Source organism: Nannospalax galili, unplaced genomic scaffold (genome assembly GCF_000622305.1).
Source record: "Nannospalax galili isolate Female #2095 unplaced genomic scaffold, S.galili_v1.0 scaffold235, whole genome shotgun sequence".
In the NCBI taxonomy this organism is placed as follows: Eukaryota; Metazoa; Chordata; class Mammalia; order Rodentia; family Spalacidae; genus Nannospalax; species Nannospalax galili.
Genome location: NW_008338118.1, coordinates 5,180,550 through 5,199,633, shown reverse-complemented (window position 1 = coordinate 5,199,633; position 19,084 = coordinate 5,180,550).

The window sequence follows — 19,084 nt, the reverse complement described above, 5'->3', positions numbered from 1 at the left end:
CTGGAACTGGAGTTAAGGATGGTTTGTAGCCTCCATGTGGGTGCTGGAAATTGAAACTGTGTCCTCTGTAAGAGCAGTCAGTAGTCTTAACTGCTGGGCCATCTCTCCAGCCCCTATTTATTTATTTTTTATTTATTTTTACTTTATGTGTATACTACATATGTAAGTGCACACATATTGTCCAGTGCCCATGGAGGACAGAGGAGGGCATTGGAGTCCCTGGAACAGAAGATAGGAATAGTTGTTAGCCACTACATGGTTGCTGGGATTTGAACCCAGGTCTTCTGCAAGAGCAGTCAATGCTCTTAACCGCTGAGCTACCTCTCCAGCCCCCAAACTGACTCTTAGTAACATTGTTGTTCCCATAGATTAGTGCATCTCACAGCCCTCACTGGTGAAACTTTTTTTTTTTTTGTAGTGGATGGTAATCAACACAGCGACCCACAATGGGTCAAGGTGCAGAAAATAAGAGACAATAGATTACCCAGACCTAAATGGGACACCTATATTCAACCTCTGTTGAAGGTTCAGGGATAGTTTTGGAAAAGGAGGTGGAAAGATTTAATTGTCAGAGGCAGTGGATGAACACAATAAAACAGTTTTTTTTTTTTCTGGATACAGCAGGGCACATCCATATATGGACTCACAGCAGTTGTGACAGCATGCACAAGATCTGCAAAAGCTTAAGCCAGACAAAATCTTAACGTAGAACAGGGAGACAGACATGAGGCCCGACTCCTGTCTAAGGAGCTTCTGGCAACTGATAGGTGCTGGTAGACTAGTAGAAGGACAGGTAGTTTTCTTAAAGATGTGGCTACTGGCAGGCCTACCACACTCCAGGCAATGGACCTACACCAAAGATGATTTGAGCAACACAAATTGCACTGGATGGGCTTTAAAAAGAAAAGAGCACATGAAGCTGGATGAAGTTGAGAGTGTGGAGGTGGGGGTGGATTTGAGATGAGATGGGGTGTAGGAGTGAATGTGATCAAAATTTATTGTATGAAATTCTTAAAGAATTAATAAAAATTTTCTTAAGAGAAACTGATTGAAGCCAGGCACGGTGGTGCATGCCTTTAATTCCCACACTCGGGAGGCTGAGGCAGTCTGGTCTCTGTGAGAGCTAGGCCAGCCTGGTTACCATAACAAATTCTAAGCTAGTTGTAACTACAAGGGAGGACCCGTCTCAAAAAGACTAAAAAATAACAAAAAGAAAAAGTAACTGACTGGGAAGTTAATTAGAATGCTGTAACATAGTTGTTCTAGAAATCCATCTGAAATGTTATAATTACCAAGGGAGTATAAAATACTAGTCTGGTTTGTATTCATCCAACAGGCACATGTCAGTAGGTTTGTAATACTCAGATAATCACTTGGAACTTGCATAAGTAACAAATGTACTATACATTATCTCTCTTTCTGTATTTTTTACCCTGATATCTAAACCCATTTTATTTGTATGCTGATGTTCTTTTTCAAAAGTAATTTCATGGGGTACATCTACTCAATGGAGTTGTACTCAGCAGTAAGAAAAGATGAAATTATAAAATTTTCAGGTAAACGGATGGAGCTAGAGAGTGTTATACTAAGTGAAGTAGCACAAATGCAGAAAAGCAAGCAGCGTATGTTTTCCCTCATTTGTGGATTGTAGCACCAATCCCTTATATGTGAGTATGTAGATTCTGATGTAAAGGCAAAGGATACATGGAGGTAAATGAAAAGAAAAAACCTGAAAGGGAGATCGTAGGGAAGAGATGTTACCTGAGGGAGGTGGAAAAATTGTGAGTAATCTGCAGGGAGGAAAGGAGGGAGGGGCATGCAAGAGACCATGGTGTGGGGGAGCGAGGGAAGTCACGAATGGAAAGATGGCAGCAGTCAAGAGGTATTGGGGGGAGAGTGGGAATAAGGGGGGCGCTGTGACTAAGAAGGGAAGGAAGAGGGAAGCCAGATGGGAGAAAAGATTAGAGATGACTGAATCTTGGGGGGCTAGGAAACCTAGAGGGAAAAGTGATGCCCTAGAAACCCTATGAGAAATGCACATAGAGTGTGTGAACATTAAAGAACATGTATACCTAGGAGCTTGGAAGGGAATGAAGTGTGGTACAAAAGAGACCTCCCTTAGAGTGACAAACATGCTGTACAGCACTCATCAAAGAAGCTTGTTTTTGGAACAGATGGAGGTTACTGCAGAGTTACACAATTGTTCAGGCATCGATAACATACACTTGGGAGATGCCCAGTACTAGGTGACACATCTGCACTTGAATCTCTACAATCAAGGCTTACAGAACATAGCAGAATAAAGAATAGAGAGAAGGCGAATGCACCCCTAAACTCTTGCCAGTGAGGCTTCCTGTACATCAGAGTGCATTACACACAGAAGACCTCAATTGGCCAAGTTTTGGAGAATAAAAGACTGTAGAGTATAGGATGGGACTCCTATATGGAAACTCACCACCTATGACTCAGGGACCATTGTGGAAGAGGAGGCAGAAAGATTGTAAGAGCCAGGGCTAGTTCATGAATGTAGAGGTGGAGGCTTCCAGGCCAATGGAGGCTTGCTTATGTGTGCCTGCCATGACCCATGGCATTGAACTCTGGACCCATGTCAGCTCAATTAAACAAGAGCCCAAAGGGGAGGTGAGAAATAGGTGGTGGGTCAGCACTAGATTGAGAACTATTTGAGACTTGTGGCTGCTAGGTGAGGGAGAGTGTGACTTACATATGACCAGTGGATGGGCTGACTAGACTCCAGTGGACGCATTTACCCTGAAGGACATTTGGGTACAAATACCTGAGTGACTAGGACTCAACATGTATGGCAGAGTGCATAGGGTTTGGTGGGTGGGGGGAGGCATGGATGGGGTAAGCAATCTGGATGTGAGTGGGAAATATTGTATGAATTTTAAAAGCTCAATAAAAATTAATAGACAAAAAAGTAATTTCAGTATGTGTAGTATGTTATCAATGACCCCTTTATGAAGTATTAAGATAATAGGGGCAGAGAGGATAATGTGTGAAACAATATTTGTATAGACTTCCTTTTCTCTATTCCATACACTTTGTCTACTTAGCAAGATACTTTACCTTCCCATGCCTCAGGGTCTCCATCTAGAAATGCTCAGTGTAACAGTGCCTACCTTATTACCTTATTGTGAGTATAAAATGAGCTTGTTTACAACCTAAGCAGGCAAAAGTACTTGAAATGCTGTCTGATTTCCTGTGTTTCTGGGTATCTTACAGAAACACTTTGTTTCAAACCATCCCTTCATTCTAGTCATCATCTCCTAATTTGTTCACAGAACATTGATTTATAAGCAGTGAAGACACTGGCCAGAGTTCTGATGCCAGCTGGTCTGAATTCAGGATGGGGAGATGTGAATCACTTCCTACAATAAGTTCATGGAAGTACTATCATGCTCACAAAAATAGAAAGCCAGATCTTGTTTGTAATGTGCCTGACATGTAGACCATCCTGCTGTTCCACACTGTCCCCTCTCCTAGTCTCCTACTCTGTATTCTGTTTCTTGTCTCTGAATGGCTATCAGATTTCTTGTCTCTGAATGGCTATCAGATGGTTTCTTTGTCCCTCCCTCCCTCCCTCCCTTCCTTCCTTCCTTCCTTCCTTCCTTCCTTCCTATTTTTTTTTTTCACTTTTTTTTGTCTTTTTGATACAGGGTCTCCTTGTAGCCCCAGCTGTCCTAGAACTCACTATGTAGACCAGGCTGGCCTCGAACTCATAAAGATCCACCTGCCTCTGCCTCCCAAGTGCTGGGATTAAAGGCGTGCGCCACCACGCCTGGCTTTTTTTCACTTTTTAAATTGAGCTTTTAAAATTTCATACAACACTTTCCACTCAAATCCAGACCCTTCCCCAATCCATGCCTCCCCCATCCCCCACTGAATCCTATGCACTCTGCCATACATACTGAGTCCTATTCATACAGATGTTTGAACCCAAATGTCCTTCCAGTAAAATGCATCCACTGGAGTGTAGTCAGCCCATCCATTTGTCATATGTAAGTCATACTCTCCCTCACACAGCAGCAATCAGTCTCAAATAGTTCTCAATCTAGAGCTGGCCAGACACCTATTTCTCACCTCCTCTTTGGACCCTTGTTTAATTGAGCTGACATGGGTCCCATGCCTGATGCCACCACTGCCACAGCCCTCTCTCTACCTCTTACTCCCCTATGTTCCATGAGCCTTAGTTGTAGAGATTTGACTGTAGGTGTGTCACCTAGTACTGCTCATCTCCCAGGCATATGTAAATTCTCTGTGCCTGACCAGATGTGCAACTCTGCAGTAGCCTCGATGTGTTGCAAAAAATAAGCTTCTTTGATGAGTGCTGTTCAGCATGCTTGTCACTCTAAGGGAGGTCTCTTCTATCTGGCACTGTGTTCCCTGCCAAGCGGCTCCCAGGTATACCTGTGCATTAATGTTCAGACACTCTATGTGCACTTCTCTTAGGGTTTCTAGGGCATCACTTTCCCTCTAGGTTTCCTATCCCCTGAGATTCACTCACCTCCACTCTTTTCTCCTATTCAGTGTTCCTAGAGACCTCATGGCCTACTTTCTTTCTTTCTTTTGCATACAAGTATTTTTTATTTTTTATTGAGCTTTTGTACATTTTATACAACAGTTCTTAATCAAATTAAGACCCCCTCCCCCATCTATGCACCCCCAGCCCGCTCCCAGGCCTCATGTATTCTGCCATACATATTAAGCTTAATCTGGTCAAGTGTTTTACCCAGATGTCCTTAGGTACACATTAATCCACTGGAGTCCATTCAGCTTGTCTAGAGATCTTGAGGAAGGTCTACTGTCCCTCACCCAACAGTAATCAGTCTCCAAGTTCTCAGACTAGGGCCAGCCCACTGCCCATTTCCCTTGCACCACTCTGGGCCCTTGTCTGATTGAGTTGGCAAGGGTCTTGTGCTCAATGGCAACATTGCCACAAGTTCACATTGGCAAGTTTTCAGTGGCCTGAATGTCTCTGTTTCCCCACGTTCATGGACCAACCCCTGGCTCTTATACAATGGTACTTGAGCTGTGGGTGAGCGAGGTTTAATATACGAGTTCTAGCTAAGGACCCACACTGTGTAGTCTCTTATTCTCTAAAACTTAGACAGTTGTGGCCTTCTGTGTACATCACACTCTGTTGTATAAGAAAGCTTCACTGGTGAGAGTTGAGGGATGCACTAGTATCCTCTCCCTGTTCCACTGTGTTCCATGAGCCTTAGGTCTAGATCCACTGCAGATATGTCACCTAGGGGTGGGCATCTCTCAGACATATATTCTCTGTGTGTGGCCAGTTGTGGAACTCTGCAGTAGCCTCCGTCTGTTGCAAAAAGAAACTTCTTTCAAGAGTCGTGTTCTGTATACCTGTCAATATAAGGATCCACATTTAGAATATGGTAAGAAATTTTATTTGTCTAGAGATACAACAGACATATGGTTTTCTCTAGGATCTCTAGCCATGAACTTGAGTTCACTTCCACTGACAGGGCTTTAAGTCCATTTAGATAGCTGTTCATTACCCCTTAGGTAACAGTGTCATTACTGCACCAATAGAAGTAGTTTGCTGTGCCAGTTGTTTTTCTTTCTTTCTTTTTTTAAAGACAGGGTGCCTCCATCGTGTCACCTGGCATGGAGCTCCCTATGTAGATCAGGTTAGGCTTGATCTCAGAGATCTGCCTGTCTCTATCTCCCAAGTGCTGGGATTAAAGGCATCCACTAGCATAGCATGCCTGGCTGGTTTATTTCTTTTGCTTGTCTGAGAGATCCCAGTCAGCCAAAACAGTAGCTTAAAAGAAGGAGGGAGGGGACCAAGGGAGTTACATTTCCCTGTCCTTTAGACAGGCAGACAGATCTAGTAAGACATTTCTGAAAGATTGGAACTTAGAATAAAGGTAGGCCTCTTGACCCCTGCAAGCACTAAGTATTACTGAAATTCTTTTCACGTGAAATTGTTATAACTCTTGTAATTTAAATACCTATTAGCTTTTAATGATGCAAGAAAGCATTAAATGATTTAGATATAGATCTTACATTAAACCATTTGCTTTGCCAAACTAACTCATAGGTTCTAAATGGCTCCTGAGTGTCCTTTTAAACCCCTATTATGAAAAATGGCACCAAATGGCAAGTTTCTTCTGTTATTGAAATTAGTCACATTTTTCTACATATTGCCTGACTTTTCTGATATAAACAAGTTACAAAATAAATTACATAAACTAGTATTGGTGCTCCAAAATTCAACCTCTTTGGGTGGATAACCCGTCCTTCTGTTAAGGGAAGAGGAAAGGTGGGGGTCAAATGGATGGATTCAGCAATGCCCCCTGCTCCTTTTTTTAATTTTTTGACATTCATAGCCAGAGATCCTGATTCCTAAATGCTGCAGGTCCACAAGCAGAGCAGGAACTCAAGAAATTAGCTCTTCCCAGAGTTTTATGTTATTTTGAATTGGTTTCTCAAACCATGGTATTAAAAATACTCTTCATTAGATGGCTAAGTGATTAAGAGCATTTGCTGCTTTTACAGAGGACCAGAGTTTGGTTTCTAGTACCCAAACAGCAGTTCACAATCACCTCTAACTCCAGGGGACCCAACACCCTCTCTGGCCTCTGTGGGCATTGCATATACATGGTGCACTTGCATACATGCAGGCAAAACACTGTTGCACATTAAAAAACAGAAAACAAACAAACAACAAAAACAGTTTCAAATAAACTCTCCAGGATGTTATCAAACCTGAAAATATAGGTACCTACATAAATGAAGGGAATATACAAAAATAAATGTAATGATATTAAACATTTTATATAGTTATTGATAGAATCAAAACTATTAATATGTTAGCCAGACATGGTGGCCCGTGTTTGTAATCCCAGCAGATTGGAGGCAGTGGCTGGAGAATTTCAGGTTTAAAGCCAGCCAAGGCTAATATAGTGAAAGTATCTATTGCAATGACTGCTCTCTCCCCTCAAAAATTATTAACATACACATCTTACTTAGAACAGGACAGGCATATAATGGCTTCTATTTAAGTATTAACAATTATTACTGCATTATCTCCTGTAGATAAAGTATAAATATATTTTTTTGTAAATACTATGCATATACTATAGTTTTTTAATCACTGCTTTTCCGTAGGCTTCCATGTGATTAGGCTTATCTCTTGGGTCTGTGCAATGTTGTGAGCCAGCTTCTTAAGTCTTATTAAAATATAAATTTCTTGAAATATAATTTATATGCCATATTATTACCTTTTAAAAGATTGTAATTTAGGTGGGTTTTAGCCTTTTCTAAAATTGTTCAGTAATCATATTTATTTAAGCAAGTCTTAATGAGGAGAGATTTTTAAAATTTTATAAAGTTAGGCTTTCATGTAATTTATCAACGGTAGTCTGGATTGGTTAATTGAAGTGTCTTACCTCAGCAAGGTTCATACAAGAAGAGCTAAATCATTACTACTTCTGTAATAGGGTCATTACCTTCACTTTCTAAGTGTGAATGTGTCACAGATTTTAAGACAAGGAGATTGTTCTGGATAATCCAGATGGATCTAATTTAGTCACAAGAGCCCGTGCTACCTAAACGCTTTCCCTGATTGGAAGCTGGAAAAGAAGGCAGAGATGCAGCAGATGGAAAGGAGAGACTCACTTCAATGTTTTTGAAACTCTGAGGACTGTTTAAAACCTGTGCCTTTATCAGGTTATGAAACTAATATTTTTTTCATGAATTAAATAAAAGACTTCCTAAATCAAATGGTGCATTTACACAACTGTTGTTCTCTCAATAGTTTCTACAAATCAAGCCTTTTGATTTTGACTGTTGTCACTGTCCGAATACCTTCTGTTCTAGTTTGTTTCTCCATTGCTGTGACAAAACACCCTGACCACTACCAAACTGGGGAGGAAAGGGTTTATTTGTCTTACATATCACAGTTCATCAGGGAGCCCAAGTTAGGAACTCAGGGCAGGAGCCTGAAGGCAGGAGCTGAAGCACAGGTCATGGAGGAATGCTGCTTCCTGGCTTGCTCCCTGGCCCTGCTCAGCCTGCTTTCTTATGTCCAGGGGTGGCACCATCCAAAGTGGGCTGGACCCTCCACATCAATCAAGAATCAAGAAGATGCCCCTCAGAAATGGCCACAGGCCAGTCCAATGGAGGCAATTCCCCAATAGAAGCTCTGTCAACCCAGGTGTGTCAAGTAGACACTAAAACTATCCAGCACTCCTTCATAACATAAAATGTTCATGGCATACCATCTATTAATGCTCACACAAAAAGAGAGGAAACATATGCTTATTCTGATAATAATAAGGCAGTCACTGAACTGTGCGTGTAGCATCCAGTGATTGCATCATGTTGCATCTTCGTTGTTTCTCCTCTTTGTCCTCTCATTAGGAGACAGAATGGGTTTCATTGTGACTCATAATTATGAAGTTATTTCTACTTTTCTTTTGTCTGGCATTGGAAAAAACTCAAAACTAACTGAGAGAGTTGACTTAGCAAGACTTAGCTAAGGACAAGTTGAAAACTGATTTAATTTTCATGTATGATATTTTGCCCTTGCTGAGCTTGAGGTATATTTTTTATTTCAAGCAAATTAATACTGCCTGAGATTTCAAATCTTGCAAAACTAAGTGGGTTCTTACATAGACCCTGCCTGAAAGACATGAAATTAACTTTCTCCAACACAGAAGAATGTAGCCAGTCTCAAATTAACAAAAGGTAAATAAATGCTGCAAAATGTATTTTCAAAGCTCTCTTGATAACTTTGAACTAAACAATGGGGGAAACCATTGTGGAGAGGAAACTATATATGAAAAGAAAACCCAAAATACTCTTCCCCAGATCTGAATTGTCCTTTCTGGATCACAATTGGGATTATTGTGCATAGAATATTGGAAACACAAAAGTTCTGGATTCACCCAATTCCTGGCAACTGGAAATCAGAGATCAAGTAGTGCAGAAAAGAGAGGGTGGCAGTTGTGTGCATTTTTCCTTTTATAATTTATACTCTAAAGGACCTAACTCTTCACAGAAATGCCTGACCTGATATGAACACAGCTTCACTCAGCAGAAGTCTAGGGATTGGTCAGACAACAAATTGTAGATTTCAGTTTCCCTAGGGGAACAGGCTTGCATTTTAAATCCCTGAAATAGGTCAAATGTAGGAAAAATGGCCCAGGCATAGCAAATAATATCAGCCTTAGTTTCAGGGAACTAAGAAGTGGTAGTAACTATGCAATCTAGGAACTCCGAGATGTGTCCAGCTCAAGTTGTTCAGTGCCTCACATATACGCATGCTCAGGGCTATAGGTTCTTGTTTTACAAGAGAATTGGGAAATTTAGGTTAATATGAAAATACTGTTATTTTTTAATCTGACAGATCCTTAGAAATTGTAATCTTTATGTTTAATATAATAAATCCAGGGTTCTTGTTTCAATGACACAACATGTATTATATATAGTACCAGTGTTGACATGTATGTGTCAGTATGCCCAATATTGATGAAAACCAGCAGACCTCCACTGTAGTTCCTTTCTCTTTGTAATCTGAGCCTGTCTGAACTATATGTGAACAGTTTCAAATACAAATTCTGTGATGGCTAATCTTGGGTGTCAACTTGACTGGATCTGGGATTAACTGAAATGAGAGAGATCTTGATTGGATCATCTGAAGCTGGAAGACACATCCTAAATGTGGGTGTTACCTTCTGATGGCAGCCCATATAAAAGGCCAAGGCAGAGGAGAATGCCTGGCTTCTGGCTGCTTGCCTTCTCTCTCGATGGTGAGTTTGTCTTGCTGCTGTAGACTGAAGACTAGCTGATCTTTTGGAATTCGTTAGACCTTCAGCTCCAGATTGGGACTACTGAGACATCCGGCCTCATGGACAGAGCAACTACAGATTCTCAGCCTCTCCAGTGTGGTGTAGCCATTGTTGGACCATTCGGACTCTATCCTGTGAGCTAAGCTGATAAATCTCTATACATGTATATTCATTCTACTGGTTCCCTAAAGAACCCTGACTAATACAGATTGTGGTACTAGCAGTGGTTCTAGAGAAACAGAATTGAAAGTATGAATTTCTTTAATGGGCTTCTTGGTATTTGGACCAGGCTCTCCAACTCAGAATCTTCAGATAGCATGGAGACGCATTTGAGTCTTCTACCTCACCTCTTGTGAGGAGCAAGAAATTTAATGACTCTATACATAAAACATTTGACAATTTGTCAAATGAAAATAATGATGCTGGCTGGTTACTTATCGCATCTCTGGATAAAGCGATGGAGGAAAACAATGAGCTTAATGATAAAATTAACCAGCTCCAGATTTTAATCAACAGTTTAAAAGTTTCCAAGTGTGCCCTGGAAGAGAATCTTCTCTCCAGCAGCCAGAGAGCTAAAGCTGTAGAAAATCAGGCTGGAGCCCTTATTATACATTTGGCTGACCTACAATACAAATTTAATTCCCAACCTCGAAGGGTGTCATCAGTAAAGGTAAGGGCATTGGTAGGGAAAGATTGGCATCCTGGCACATGGGATGGAGCTGTGTGGGAGAACCCTGAGGAGGGTGAGGATTTTTGAATCCTCAGACTCTAAGGAATTTGATTCAACTGATGAATTAATCTCCCCACCCTCAGCAGACCCACCCTCCCCACCCTTGCCTGAGGAAATTAATCCCATTGAGGAAACTAATCCCATTCAGCAAGACAAAGCTGATGTCCCTCAGGGCCCAGTTGTTGTTGCCTCTAGACCTATAACCAGACTCAAAGCTAAGCAGGCCCCTAGAGGAGAGATAGAAGGTGTGGTCCATGAGGAGGTATGCTACACCACTAAAGAACTTAGTGAATTTGCTAATTCATTCAAGCAGAAGTCCAATGAATATGTCTGGGAATGGATTTTAAGGGTATGAGATAATGATGGAAGGAACATAAAATTGGATCAGGCTGAGTTTATTAACATGGGCCCCCTGACTGGAGATTCTAGGTTTAATATGGAAGCTTGTGCAGTTAAAAAAGGCATTAAAAGTTTATTTGATTTGTTGTCTGAGGTATTTATCAAAAGATGGCCTACTGACAGAGAGCTGGAGATACCTGATATCCCTTGGCTTAGTGTTGATGAAGGGATTGTAAGGCCCATGTAAATTGGTATGCTCCATTGGATTCGCAGTGTAACACCAAATCCTTCACAATAGGAGGGCCTAGAGGACATGCCTTTTACTGATTTTATAAGATGGAAAGTACAGAGAGAGACACCAGAACGTTTGAAGAGCTTTGTTTTTGCTCTTTTCTTTATGACGAATCTTACAGTTGGAGATGCTGCTGCTCAACTGCATAAATTAAATTTAAATATAATAGGTGTAATAGGACCTCGGAGTAGAGGTCAGGTGGCAGTGTTGAATTACCAAAGACAAGGTGAGCATACTTATTGTAATAGGCGACAAAGACAAAACAATACCGACAACGGCATGACTCTGAATGGACCTATGATACTGGCTAATCAATCATGGTGTTTCCAGGGATCACATACATAAGAAGCCTACTAAGTTTTTATTTGATCTGTATAAACAGAAAAGCTCTAGGACAATGACAAGAAGTCAGTATTGGATCGTAGCAATAGAGAATCTCGCTCAGTCAACCAATTTCCAGACTTGAGACAGTTTACAGACCCAGAACCCGTTGAATAAAGGGAAGGCTGGGTGCCCTTGAGCAAGGACTTTTTCACAGTACCAAAGAGTTATGCTGTTTGCCTCTCACCCATCCTTCCCCAGAGGGACCTGAGGCCTTTTACTAGAGTAACTGTACATTGGGGGAAAGGAAATAATCAGTATATTGGATACTGAGTTGACAGTGATTCCGGGAGACCCTAAAAAGCATTGTGGCCCTCCAGTTAAAGTAGGGGCTTGGGGAGGTCAAGTGATAAATTGAGTTTTGGCTGAAGCCTGACTGACAGTGGGTCCAGTGGGTCCCCGAAATCATCCTGTGATTATTTCCCCAGTACCAGAATGTATAATTGGGATAGATATACTTAAGAATTGGCAGAATACCCACATAGTTTCCCTGACCTGTGGAGTGAGGGCTATTATGGTTGGAAAGGCCAAATGGAAACCTCTGGAATTTCTTCTGCCAGGGAAAATAGTGAACCAAAACCAGTATTGCATCCCTGGAGGGATTGCAGAAATTAGTGCTACCATCAAGGATTTGAAAGACATAAGGGTGGTGATTTCCACCACATCTCCCTTTAACTCTCCTGTTTGGCCTGTGCAGAAGACAGATGGGTCATGGAGAATGACAGTTGATTATCAAAAACTTAATCAAATAGTGACTCCAATTGCAGCTGCTGTACCAGATGTTGTTTCCTTACTTGAGCAGATTAATATGTCTCCCAGTACCTGGTATGCAGCTATTGATTTGGCAAGTGCTTTCTTCTTGATACCAGTTCATAAGGACCACCAGAAGCAATTTGCTTTCAGCTGGCAAGGCCAACAGTATACCTTTACTGTCCTGCCTCAAGGGTATATTAACTCTCCAGTATTGTGCCATAACTTGGTTTGAAGAGATCTTGATTACCTGACTCTCCCACAAAATATCACACTGGTCCACTATATTGATGATGTTATGTTGATTGGATCCAGTGAGCAGGAGGTAGCAGGCAGTCTGGACTTGTTGGCTAAGTGCCTGAGAGGATGAGAAATAAATCCAACCAAAATTCAAGGGCTTTCTACTTCAGTGAAATTTCTAGGAGTTCAGTGGTGTGGAACATGCAGAGACATTCCTTCTAAGGTGAAGAATAAGTTGTTGCACTTGGCCCCTCCCTCCACCAAGAAAGAAGCAAAACGCTTGGTGGACCTGTTTGGATTCTGGAGGCAGCACATTCCTCATCTTGGTGTGTTACTATAACCCATATGTCAAGTGACTCAGAAGGCAGCTACCTTTGACTGGGGCCTGGAACAGGAAAGGGCCCTTCAACAGGTCAAGGCTGCTGTATAAGTTGCTCTGCCCCTTATGATCCAGCAGACCCGATGGTTCTTGAGATATCAGTGGCAGACAAAGATGCTGTTTGGAGCCTCTGGCAGGCCCCCATAGGGAATCACAACGGAGGCCATTGGGATTTTGGAGTAAGACTTTGCCTTCATCTGTGAACAACTATTCTCCCTTTGAGAGACAGCTCTTAGCCTGCTATTGGCCTTAGTGGAAGCTGAACATTTGACAATGGGCCACCAAGTCACCATGAGACTGGAGCTTCCCATCATGAGCTGGGTAATATCTGACCCCTCAAACCATAAAGTAGGCCATGCACAGCAACAATCTATTATCAAACGGAAGTGGTATATACATGATTGGGCCCAAGCAGGCCTGGAGGGCACAAGGAAGTTACATGAAGAAGTTGCCCAAATGTCTATGGTTCCTACTCCTGTTACAATGCCTCCTGTTCTCAAGCATGCACCTATGGCTTCATGGGGTGTGCCCTATGATCAGTTGACTGAGGAAGAGAAGACTAGGGCTTGGTTTACAGACGGTTCTGCACGCTATGCAGGCACTACTCAGAAGTGGACAGCTGCAGCATTACAGCCAATTTCTGGAACAACCCTGAAGGACACTGGGGAAGAAAAGTCTCCACAGTGGGCAGAACTTTGGGCAGTGCACATGGGCGTGTATTTTGCTTGGAAGGGGAAATGACCAGAAGTGAGATTATATACTGATTCATGGGCTATAGCCAATGGTTTGGCTGGATGATCAAAGACTTGGAAGGAGAATGATTAGAAAATTGGTGAGAAAGACATTTTGGGAAGAAGTATGTGGATAGTTCTCTCCCAATGGGCAAAGAATGTGAACATACTTGTGTCTCATGTAAATGCTCATCAAAAGGTGGCTTCAGCAGCAGAAGATGAGTTCAATAATCAAGTAGATCAGATGACCCACTCTGTGGATTGTCAGCCTCTTTCTTCAGCTATCCCTGTCATTGCTCAATGGGCCCAGGAACAAAGTGGCCATGGTGGCAGAGATGGAGGTTATGCATGGGCTCAACATGATGGACTCCCACTCACAAAAGCTGACTTGGCTACAGCTGCTGCTGAGTGCCAGATCTGCCAACAGCAGAGACCAACACTGAGCCCCCGATAAGGCACTGTTCCCCATGGTGACCAGCCTACAACCTGGTGGAAGATTGACTACATTGGACCATTTCCATCTTGGAGGGGACAGCATTTTGTCCTTAAAGGAACAGACACTTATTCTGGTTATGGATTTTCCTTTCCTGCTTGTAAAGTAAAGCTTCTGCCAAAACTACCATCTAGGGACTTACAGAATGCCTTATCCACTGTCATGGTATTCCACACAGCATTACTTCTGACCAGGGAGCTCACTTCATAGCCAAAGAAGTGAGACATTGGGCCCATGGTCATGGAATCCACTGATCTTACCATGTTCCCCACCATCCTGAAGCAGCTGGCTTGAACGATGGAATGGCCTCTTAAAGGCAGAGTTACAGCACCAATTAGGTGGCAATAGCCTGGAGGGCTGGGGCAGGATCCTCCAGAAGGCAGTGTATGCTTTGAATCAGTGTCCAATATATGGTACAGTTTCTCCTATAGCCAGGGTCCAGGAATCAAGGGGTGGAAGTGGGAATGATTCCACTCACTATCACTCCTGGTGACCCACTAGGAAATTTTTTGCTTCCTGTACCTGCAACTTTGTGCTCTGCTGGCCCAGAGTTTTGGTTCCAGAGGAGGGAGTGCTTCTTCCAGGAGACACAACATTTCTTTGAACTAGAAGCTAGGACTTCCCCCTGGCCACTTTGAGCTTCTGATGCCCTTAAGTCAGCAGGCTAAGAAAGGAATAACAGTGTTAGGAGGGGTGATTGACCCAGATCACCAGGGGGAATTGGACTGGTTTTCCACAATGGAGTTAATGAAGATTATATCTGGAAGGCAGAAGATTCCTTAGGATGACTTTTGGTGTTACCGTGTCCCGTGATTAAGGTCAATGGGAAACTGCAAAAACCCAATCCAGACAGGACAACAAATGGCCCAGACCCTTCAGGGATGAAAGTATGGGTCACTCTTCCAGGGAAAGAGCCAAGACCTGCAGAGGTGCTTGCTGATGGTGGAGGAAATACAGAATGAGTAGTAGAAGAAGGTAGTTACAAATACCAACTTAGGCCATCCATGTGACCAGTTGCAGAACCGTGGATTGTAATTGACCTGAGTATTTTTGTCCTATTTGGTTAGGAATAGGCTTTTGCATGTAAACACACATGTTAAGCAGATACTTGAGTTATTCTTTTTTGAATATTTAATTGAGAAAAGTGTTAAGTGGTTAAGTGTTGTGAACCTATATGATTATACAGGATTATTGGGTTATGAGACACTAAAGGACTAAGCAGTCCTCGAAGACCTTATCACCTAATCTAAGATATATAATGCATTGGTCAATGTATGATGGGATAGTTATACCATGTTAGGTGAAATTATTACCTCAACATTGTTTTCATTTGAAAATTAAGCATGACATAGAGAGATGCTATTGAGTGTCAAGTTGACAAGGGGTGAACTTGTGATGGCTAATCCTGGGTGTCAACCTGACTGGATCTGGGATTAACTGAAATGAGAGAGGTCTCCTTGATTGGATCATCTGAAGCTGGAAGACACACTCTAAATGTGGGTGTTTCCTTCTTATGGCAGCCTGTATAAAACGCCAAGGCAGAGGAGAACACCTGGCTTCTTGCTGCTTGCCTTCTCTCTTGCTAGTGAGTTTGTCTTGCTGCTGTAGACTGAAGACTAGCTGATCTTTTGGAATTCTTCAGACCTTCAGAGCCAGATGGGACTACTGAGATATCTGGCCTCGTGGACTGAGCGACTACAGATTCTCAGCCTCTCCAGTGTGGTGTAGCCATTGTTGGACTACTCGGACTCTATCCTGTGAGCTGAGCTGATAAATCTCTATACATGTATATTCATTCTACAAGTTCTGTTTCTTTGGAGAACCCTGACTAATGAAAATGCTAATTGCATTTCTGGAAAAATGTTGCCATTCTCTCTCTGCAGTGTGTACCATCAATTTGAGATAAACAGAAAAAAAAGGCAGTAAAAATTATAACTGAGAATTGCAGGTGAAAACAGGGCAATTGTAGGAAGAATTTGAATAAAGCAAATCCTTATTTTTAGCTTGATAGTTGGTTCCTAGGTTTTAGCTGGGTCCTCATAACACTCTATAAGGGCTTCTTGCTCCCCTCACTTTCTAGAATACAGTCTAGCTGAAGCAATTCTAAGAAAACACTTGTGGATCAACACTTTAGGCAGAATTTCAGGTAATTTTATAGCTCAGTGAACAAGAAATATTAGGGCAGGATGTTTCTTTCCAGGAGCAAAATATAGAAGACAGAGTGGATTTCCCTGACAGCATAGGGAAGACAAAATTTGTATACTTAGTGTGAAATGAGTTACCTTTTGATGGACCACAAGCTGGTATGGAGACAAAGTAGAAACCAAAGTTGAGCAAATCTGTATCGGGGCCTCTATTGTTGTCACCCGAGTTCTCTTAGGGTCCCCTTGCTCCTGGCACTATTAGACAAATCATATAACACATCTTTACCTGAATTTTTCATAGTTTATATCCTGGGTAAGGGAAATAGAGTAACTTACAAAGGTGAACCCTGGTGCCCCACACGGTAAACACCTGGCACCCTGTTCTGCTCTGTGGCTAAGCAGGCCACTGTTCCAGATTGCTTCCATTAGCTTCTGTCCACACCTCATGGGCCTGCAGTTTTGCCCCAGGTTGGTAAATGCCTCCTCTTGCATCCAGGCAGGTGAGACACCTGGGCTGCCAAGATGCCACCAACTCTCCTCCCTCTGTGGCTAACTCTCCTCAGCTAGTTCTCTGTAGCTAATTCTCTGCAGCAGGCCCTGCCCCTCGGAGGTACAATTACCCCTCAAGACACAATTGTCATACAGAGAGGGTACTAAAGAGGGTGGTGCACCACCCAAAGTAGACAAGGCTAGCTGAATTGTAGGCAGATTGACACCAGGTTAGGAAAGGTGGGTGGCCATCTTGCAAGTGGCAAGTCACAGGTAGAGAGGTCACAGGTAGAAATCTAATCTAAAAGAGAGGACCAAACCAAGCTATTTGGGATTTGGAGTGCATCTGATCAGAGATCACTTCTTCAGAGTCTAATATAGGGAAACAAAATAAAGTCCAGTGAGGTAGCTGAGGGATAAAGTACAAGCTTAACATGCAAGATATCCTGGGTTTGATCACCAGCTCCTGAAAAAAAGGTGAGCTTAACTGAACCGATGTTTCTGGAGATCATTAGTATTGACTTCCATTGACCAGCTGCTGAAAGTTACTTTAGTGGATTGAGTTTCATCTACCAAAAAGATATGTCTAATTCACAATCTCTGATACCTGTGATTATGACCTCATTTGGAAACTGTCTTTGCAGATTTAATTATTTTAAAAATCTCAAGATAAGATAATCTTTGATTTTGGGTAAGCTTTAAATCTAATGAAAGGTTTTTTTGAAAGTGAAGAGAGATCTAAGCTGTATAGACAAAGAGACCAGATCCTGTGAAATGGAGGCGGAGATGGGAGTTATACAGTGCCAAGTCAAAAAATGCCAACATCTTGTAATCAGCAGAATCAAGAGACACTGATTGGGTAGATTGTAACTCAGAATTTTCTGAGGAATTACCCATGCACCACATTTTTTTCAGTTATAACCATGAACATTTATTACATAAAGTTCTGAAAATACTCCCTGGCATTTAGAAAGATGATATATTTTTTGCTGGCTAACCAATGTTAGTATGTTCACAAATATCTGATTATGTTTTGATAAATACTTATGTATTCTTACTTAGACATATGAGGGCATGTATTCTTTTATGATTGTCTAACCCCATATACTTATGTACATTGATATAAATTTCAAATGTTTTACATGTATCTTTACTATCTTAAAATTGCATTTTTAGTCTCCAGAACCAGGAGAAAATGCATCTTTGTTGTTTTGAGCCACTTTGCTTTGTGGTGTTGGTTGCAGTAGCATGTAGGTCCAAGTAGTTACCCAGTCCTGATCTCTGGCACCAGTGTGTTCTAGGTTTTATATTCAACTAATGTGGCTGGTTTATTTGTATTTATTTATTTATTTATTATTTGATTAATTATTTATTTTTATTTGATGTGTGTGTGGGTTTTGTCTGCACACACACACACACACACACACACACACACACATATGCATCTGTGTTGTGCAATGCCTGTGGAGGCCGAAGAGGCCACGGCATCCTCTAGAACTAGAATTACAGAGGCTTGTTAGCCACCTTGCTGGGGGCTGAGAAGTGAGCCCCATCCTCTGCATGAGCAGCATAGTGCTTTTAACTGCTGGGTCATCTCTCAAGCCCCAGTATTTTTGTTTTTATTGTTTTTAACTTCCCTTTATTTTCTTGTTCATAGTAAAACCTTTGTTTTCAAAAGTCTGGGAATAAATTAAAAAATATCTTAATATTATATTAACTTTAAATAAAATCTGCATCTGAAATAGAGTACAAACTAGGAAATAAAAAGTTAAAACTCTAGAATTCATTCCAATATTCATTGAAACTTTCTTTTCCATCGATTTATTCATTCCATCTTCAGTGCACTTTGATCCATCAAACAGTTAACAAATGCTTACTCTATGCTGACAGCGTATTTCTGGTTACTTGAAAATGCACCATCTGAGGCTGGGGCTGCAGAGATAGCTCAGAGGTTAAGAGTGCTGCACTGAGTGCTCTTGCAGAGTTCCCAGCACCCGCATAGTGGCTAATAACTGTCTGCATCTGTAACTCCCACTCCAGGGAATCTGATGCCCTCTTCTGACTTCTGTAGGCATTGTACACAATGGTGCACTTGCACACATGCAGGCAAAACACTCATACACTTAAAATAAATAAGGAAAAGAAAATACATGATCAATAAGTTGGAAAAGACAGATATCTCATTTGCATCTATATTTTGGTGATGTGAACAGAAAAATATAAAAAGTAAATAAATCTATAATTATAGACAATAAAAGTGTTGGAGACATTTCAATT